The sequence below is a fragment of the Sceloporus occidentalis genome, unplaced genomic scaffold (genome assembly GCF_023333645.1).
Source record: "Sceloporus occidentalis isolate IW3139 unplaced genomic scaffold, rSceOcc1.0.p SCAF_6, whole genome shotgun sequence".
NCBI lineage: Eukaryota > Metazoa > Chordata > Lepidosauria > Squamata > Phrynosomatidae > Sceloporus > Sceloporus occidentalis.
In genome coordinates, this window is record NW_028316986.1 from 52830899 (window position 1) to 52839242 (window position 8344).

The window sequence follows — 8344 nt, forward strand, 5'->3', positions numbered from 1 at the left end:
CAAATCCATGCTTTTTATACATGTTCAAAGTGGAGGACATTTTGGAATTCTTCCTGGACAGAAGGTTGAAATGGAGGATGTGTCCTGGAAAAGGAGGACTAAGTCTAGTCACCCTGCCTGAAAGCTCAAAGCAAAGTGTTGGGAAGACTGATTATGTTCTTAAATCACACAGTATTTTTATCTGCCTTCTCTTTTCCAGGCAGATGCATGGCTTTGTGACACAACAGGCTTTCTAGACATGGTCAGAGGCATTCTGTTATCACTGAGCCCTGAACTGGGACCATTGACTTGCCTCCACTGCATTTACATCCTAAAAAAGTACAACTGTATACAAGATCCACAAAGCAATGATTCCTTTATTGGTGCAGCCAAAAATTGCACAAAATACATGATGTGGGCTTTTGAAACTCCACTGGCTTCTTCATCAGGCAAAGATTTTAAAAATCAAACGGGGGGGGGGGGGGATTTGGGATGATATTGTCAATTTTTTGGATGTAAATGCAATGGAGGAAAACCAGTGGTCCCAGAAAGCAGAGCTGTATTAATTTCAGGGCTGGAAGTGTAAGGCGCAATGAGAACTGAATGCCTCTGACCATGTCTAGAAAGCCTGTTTGGTGGAAGAAGCCAGTGAAGCTTTGAAAACTTGCAACATGTATTCTGTGTATTTATTTTTGCCTGGGCCCATAAAGGGATCCCTGTTTGGTGGAAGAAGCCAGGGAAGCTTCAGTGAAGCTTGCAGCATGCATTTTATTCATTTTAGATGGGCCAATAAAAGCATCACTGTTGGGTGGATTTTGGATGTTATTGGACTGTGGAGGCTATTGTACTTCTTGCTACATGCATCCTAAAAAAACATGCTTGCCTTGCGCATGCGCATTCCCAGAAGCACACTGTTTCTGATTGGAGCTAGTCCCTGGCCAAGGGAAAATGGGATTATTTCCTGTGATGCTCTGCAAACCAGCGGAGGGAGATGGTGCTTTGTGCTGCGACTTCCTTCCAGCAGCTTCCACAGAGGGCTGGCTTTTCTTCCTCCTCCTCCTCCTCCTCCCTTTAAGCCCCCCTTGAAGGAGCCCAAAGCCTCTGAAGGAGGAACAGGTTGTAAAGCCATTAGGACCAAGGCCTGCAGTGGTTGGCTGTGGCAGAAGGCATTTCTCTATGCAAAGGCAGTGAGGAGAGTGTCTCCTGTTGGAAAGCAGGAAGAAGAACAAAAGAGGCTTAGGGTGCCTGAAACATTAGGGCTCCATCATGCACCTCCACTGCAGAATTAATGCAGTTTGATACCACCTTAACTGTCATGGCTCCACACTATAGAACCCTGGGATTTGTACCTTCTTGTGGCACCAGAGCTCTCTCACAGAGAAGGTAAAATGTCTCACAAAACTACAAATCGCAGAATTCCATAGCATTGGTAGTTAAAGTGGCATCAAACTGGGTCATTTCTGCAAATGTGGATGCAGCCTAAGCTCTGCTTTGCACAGCCTTTTGGTACATTTGTTGTGTGCCTTTAAATAGTTTCTGACTTATAGCAACCTGTAAACCCACTGGGCGGCCTTGGGCAAGTCACATTCTCTCAGCCTCAGGGGAAGGCAATGGCAACCCCCCTCCCAACAAATTGTGGCAAGAAAACCCCATTATAGGATCACCTTAGGGTTGCTGTGAATCAGAAACGACTTGAAGACACAAAACAACAACAAAAAGATGACCCTTTGTTGTTCAGATTTGTTCAGAGGTTTGTCATTGCCTTCCCCTGAGGCTGAGAGTGTGACTTGCCCAAGGTCACTCAATGGGTTTCATTTCCATACATACCTTCTGAATTTTCACAGCCCCAAACTGGGCACATGTGATTAAGCAACATCAGAGTGTGGTGGAGACGGCGAAAGTTATTGAGGAAGGACATACAAAGGAGGAGAAGCTGCAGCTGTTTGCTTTTGCCTGGACCTCCTGGGAAGGGCAGGATTCCTCCCTGGTGAGTTAATTAAATGCAAACTGCTTCTGCACTTTGAATTCAGGCTGCAGCAACTGACATGAACCAGGGACAAAGAAGAAAGAGAAACTGGGACATCGTGAAAGCAGCAGGAAAAAGTAGGACAACAGAGCCTGTCCCTGCCAGATCAGGATAATGGGAGGAGGGCATGATGGGAGACTCCAGAGCACCAGAAGTAAGAGCCCCTTTTTACAGCCCCTGTGTACTTGGAGGAAGGCTGGGACAGAAATGTGAAAGATAAAACAGGCATCTGGTGGAGTGTGCATGTCTTGATAAAATTGTTGCATTCTGTGGCCCACCTGCCCCAGCTCCAATGAGCCATTGTGCTATAACAAATATAGTCAGCCCTCCACATTTGTGGCTTTGACTTTTGCAGGTTTGATTAGTCATGGATTTGATCAATATATTCTCTCTAGGAATCTCTAGCTCTCCAGTGTGACTCTGACAGAGGTTGACCATAGAGTCACACTGGAGGACCTAGAGGTTCATAGAGAACACTCTTCTAGGCATTTGTAGGTCCTCCAGCATGATTCTGTGGTCAGCTTTTGTTGGATGTGAACAATAGAGTTGTGCTGGAGAACCTAAAGATTCTTAGAGAACTATGTACATGTAAATATATTTTAGATGTGCATATGATATATGGGAATTATGACTTATGAGTAACATTAATACAAAAACACTCCTAATTTTTTAAAAAAATCTGTTTGCAGTTTTCTACTTTCATGGGGGTCCTAAGCCCAGTGGAGTCACTTGGGTTGGTGTCCTCCCTCCCCATTGACCACCTCCGATATCACAACCATAGGAATATTTTTGTATTAATGTTACTCATAAACTGTAATTCCCATATATCATATGCACATCCTAAATATATTTACATGTACATCATTTCATGAGGTTAAACTGAAAATTTGGTAAGCTTTGATGTTTTTAAATAATATATTTTTAAAATGTTTTAATTTAAAAAATTTTTAAAAAACCTGAAGGCCTCTCCTTTCTTCTCCCCGAGCCTCACCTCACTCACACTCAAAAGTTTTAAAGGGACACAGACAAATGTCACAGCCTATTTCTGCTCAAAAGCAGATGTTTCAGGACACCCTTAGGATGTCACCAGGTGTGGTCCGCACCCCCAGTGATGCTATTGCCTATGCCCCCCAACCCTAGCAAATGTGGAGGGCCCACTGTAGCGTGAATGGCTTCTCCTTGAAGCTTCCAGGAGTGGTGTTGCAGCCTTCCTTGCCCTTTGTGCTATTTAACATCCAAAAGTTTCCTCTCAAAATGAGAAGTCTGCTTCTGGCCATCTCCAGGTCCCCCACCCAATTCTTTTCAGGAGCTGAAGCATTCAACTTGCCTGTCATGCTTTTTTTGATTGCATTTATGCACTTTTAATTACTGATATAATGTATTATAATGGGTTATGGAAGGTGATGGGATATACAGTGGGGTGTTAATTGCAAAAAAAACCCAAACCTTGTTGCTTGTTTTCTTTTGTGGTTAATAAGCAGACAGAAGGGAGTTGAGGTTGCCTTGAGAAGATCCAAGGTCATTCTCCTGGGAATCTTCTTGGCAACGGTTGTAAGTTTTGCTTTCATAATGATGAGAAAGGGCCAAAGATTTGAACTTATCTGAGCTGTAATTACATCTTGCACAATTTGTTTTTATATCAGAGACTGTAAATTCACATCTTAATTTAAACCTGTTGGCACTAGGGATTTTAATCTTAAAATCCATTCCATCTCTTTTTACTTAAGAGTATCTTCATTATGTTGCAGTTATTTTCATTATGTTGCAGCCCCTCTCATGACTTGGTAACTTGGTGGGAAGTTTTTAAGATAAAGTGCTTGGGCAAGTGAATAGCCTTCTGTGCCCTGTTCAGAAAAAGGAATTACACATGTGTAAACTGAATTTACATGTGGGTAAAATACAAATAAAATAACAACAAACACTAACATGATACCAACCATAAACTTAAGATGCATTCCGTGCTGGGGTAGAAAGATGGAGTGTAGAATGACTCTTAATTCTTTACATCTACAGTATTGATAACTTCCTTGAAGACATTTCCAGTTTACAGCAACCCTAAAGTGAAATTATCATAGCAAGATTTGTGCAGAGGGGGTTTGTCATTGCCTTTTCCTGGGGCTGAAAGAGTGTAACTTGTCCAAGGTTACAATCATTTATAAAACATCACTGCCCACTAATCCTCTTGCCATGAACAGTAAAGTTTAATTAACATCCTTTGAACGGACAACACTGCAAATAGGTCATCCACCAGTGGCACTAGCTGGGATTTATAGGCCCCTGGAGTGAATGGAGCCTTCCTGGAAGAATTTTCAGAGTGGCTGGCCACATTTGTGTCACTAAACCCTGTTCATATTCTTTGTGGGAACTTTAATATCCATTGAGATACTCTTCATTTTCCCAGAATTTTTTTCTTCCTTTTGGAAGTTTTTAACCTGGAAGTTGTGGAAACGCCTCCCACTCATGTAGCTCTTTAGGAACCTAGCTATTGAGCTGGATCTGTCAGATCATTTTCTGTTGTCCTGTTAAATTAAAATACCACCTGTGCCTCCCACCATTACACAAATGAAACACTGTTGGGACTTATCTAGGATATCTTTGGGACTCGTACAGACAGGCCAAAATAAAGCTGCTTTGGGTCACTTTGGAGATATGCTGTTTAAATGACACACACAACTTAAGAGTCCAGAAGCTGGACTGGAGTGTGGCTTTGGTGCAGCTTCCAGCTTCTTAAGACACATGCATCATTTAAACAGCATACCTCCAAAATGACCCAAAGCAGCTTTATTTTGGTCTTTCTGTATGGGCTCTTTGGAGTCCTTTTCTCATGCTCTTCGTGAGTTACTCAGTTCCATTTTTGGACCAAACATGGTGTAATGGAAGGGTGATTGGAGGAATGGAATACCAGGGAGTGAGATAGAGCTGGGATATATTTCTGCAGTCAAGAGCTTTGCAAATAATGCACTAAATATTGATGACTTGCTAATCAGTTCAATATGGTAACTAAAACTGCCCTAAAAGTTGTGGCACTTGAAGAACTTGCCTGTTCACATGGTGTCAACGAAGACCTTGGCTGCCTGCAGAGCTATGTATGGAAAGAACTATCGTTTGTTGGTTGGAAAGGTGGTAGAGACAGAATCCATCAGACAAGCTACGTCACAGTTTGAGGACTGCTTGTGCAACCTATTACTCCCATGTAGATGAATCCCAACAATCTTATCGCAGGAGAAGATTCAAGCTGAAGTGGACACTTAAATTCTACAGATACCACGGACTGCCAAAAAAGAGAAATAAATGTGTCCAAGTGGAAATCAAGCCTGAACTCTTCCTAGAAGCCAAGATGATTAAAGCGAGACTGTTGTACTCTGGATATATCATGAGAAGAGATGGCTCACTAGGAAAGACAATACTGTTTGGTAAGATAAAAGACAGTAGAAGACTGCGTAACAAATGGAAAGACTCAATCAAGGAAGAAGACATGACCCTGAATATGCAAGACTGGAGCAGGGCTCTTGATAACAGGGTGACTTGGAGATCTCTCATTCGTAAGGCCACAGAGCAAATAACAAAACCACCTACCAACTAATCGGTTAATTCTATGTGTGCCAGTTCAAAGACATAGAGAACTTTGACAGAACCACTGTAGAAAGCTGAGTACTGTGTGCAGTGTCAAATGAATAGAAGGCTAGGAAACGACTGTCTTGCATCTGACCTATGCCAGTCCTCAATTTCAGCTTGTTTTGAGAACAGTTAGTGAACTAAAAGTGGGCAGAATGTTTTCATTTGCAAAGTTTTAACTGCAGTGATTTCTGTTGCTATTAAAATGAACATGTAACAGGAGTGTTTCGAAGTGCAGCAGCCAAAGCCTATATTGGGATTTGAAAAACATAAACAAATGCTGGATTATATAATTAAGATCAAGCATTAGAGGAAACTGCATTATTGAATGACTTGTTTAAAAAAGGAAGTGGCATTTAAGACTAAAGTGAACTCCCACTGTTTCCTTATGATTAAAAATACGTACTTATTCATCAAACATATTTCTTCTCTTAGCAGAGTCCTGTGTCCCCAGCCAAAAAAAAAAAAAATCACATCTCATATCTGTGGTAACTTTCCTCCTGGCTGCTTCTAGGAAACAGAGAACCAGGAGAGGTGATGGAAATGCTGCTCCTTGGGCAATAGTGCTGAAGACAGCACAGACTCCTTTACATACAGCAAAAGTAGCAGCAGCTATTCTGTGGCTGCATCTGCACTGCAGAAATAATCCAGGTTGACACCACTTTAACTTAATGCTATGAGGAACAACTTAGGGAGCTGGGGACGTTTAGCCTGGAGAAGAGAAGGTTAAGAGGTGATATGATAGCCCTGTTTAAATACTTGAAGAGATGTCATATTGAGGAGGGAGCAAGCTTGTTTTCTGCTGCTCCACAGGCTAGGACCTGGAACAATGGATGCAAGCTACAGGAAAAAGAGGTTCCACCTCAACATTAGGAAAAACTTTAAGGGCTGTTTGACAGTGGAACAAACTCCCTCAGGGAGTGTAATGGAGTCTCCTTCCCTGGAGGTCTTTAAACAGAGGCTGGATGGCCATCTGTCGTGGATGCGTTGATTGTGATTTCCTGCATGGCAGTTGTTTGGACTGGATGGCCCTTGTGGTCTCTTCCAACTCTGATTCTCTGAATCCTAGGATTTGTGGTTTGTTGTGGCACCAGAGCTCTCTGGCAAATAAAGCTAAATGTCACAAGATTACAGTTCTCCAAATTTCTTAGCATTGAGCCATGACAGTTAGTGGTGTCAACCTGGATTATTTTGCAGTGTAGATGCAGCCTATGACAACTCCTGAGGCTGGGACTGAAACAAGTAGAAACAGCTAAGTCCTTGTAAGAAACAGTCTGTCTCTCCCCTGCCATGTTGGGGCTGAGAGGAGGATAAAAGCTCATGTTTCAAAATTAACTAGGAATGAGAGATTGTGGAATTAGAAACTGTTAACCATCTGATTTAAATGGTCAGATTTTAAGCAAATAATCTGGTGGACTGTAGTCCGTAAATTTGTCATAAGTGTATTTGCTGTCGAGGTGCAATTATACCTTTTCTAGTTATGTAGATTTGTGTATGACTCAAATTTAATTTCTTCCATAGCGGAGCAGGAATCATCCTTCTTTCTTTCAATGCAGTGGGCTCACACATAAAGCATGTGATCCCACGATAATATCTGATTACGGTACATCTGAAAGGTGAATCTATTCCTTCAAAACTGAACATTGTTCCCCATTGCTTTACATACCATATTGTTTTCCCATCCAGTTTTTGTGGCCATCATTTTCTTCTTCTCTCCCAACAATTTATCCTTGCTGTACCTCACTTTTTGTATTGGGAGGGGAGAATAAATAAATGTCCACTGCTCTCGGTCTGCATTATTGAGGCAGGCTGTTGCTTAGGAACTCTGTCTTGAATCTGCCACTAAAAATAATCTTAAAAAACAAGAACTGAAGTTGCTTGTGGACATTTTGTGCATTCTGTAATAGATCATGTGGCTGTAATGGAACTACACTATGTTTTTTGTGGGTTTTTTGGGCTATGTGGCCGTGTTCTAGAGGAGTTTATACCTGACGTTTCACCAGCATCTGTGGCTGGCATCTACAAAACGTCAGGAATAAACTCTTCTAGAGCATGGCCACATAGCCCAAAAAAACCCACAAAAAACTATGGGTTCCGGCTGTGAAAGCCTTCATATTATGCATTGCTTGAAATCTGCCTTCCCTAATCTTGTAAAATGCTTCAGAAACTGACAGATACCAATATTTTTTACTTACTTGAAAGAAATAATTAGTGACTAATTACAAGTAAAAGAGGTGTACTGCATTTGTTTAGTATTTGTAAAATTATTTGCTATGCCATTTTTGATATTTTAAAATGAATGTATGAGAGCCAGCATGGTGCAGTGAGTTGAGCACTGAACGATGACTGTAGAGACTAGGATTTGAATTCCAGCTTGGCCATGTAAACCCAGCCACAGAAGGAGCAACAGCAAACCCCTCTGAAGAAACCGTCCAAGAAAACCCAATGATATTCACCTTAGGGTAGCCATAATTTGGAAGCAAAGGCATACAACATTTGTTGCATGGGTTAGCCTTGCAGTATATAGTGGGCCAACAGGTGGCACTCCAGTTCTATCACTTATAAGAGGGAAAATTCATTCTACTAAGGCAGAAGCCGAACAGATTTTAAAATCTAAAAATGGTTTCAAAGAAGTTGCAGTTGTAGCATAGAGACACATTTGTTTAGTCTAATTGCCACCTTTGGGGAGCCATCTCTTGACCACTACTTTCTCTCTGCCTCCGT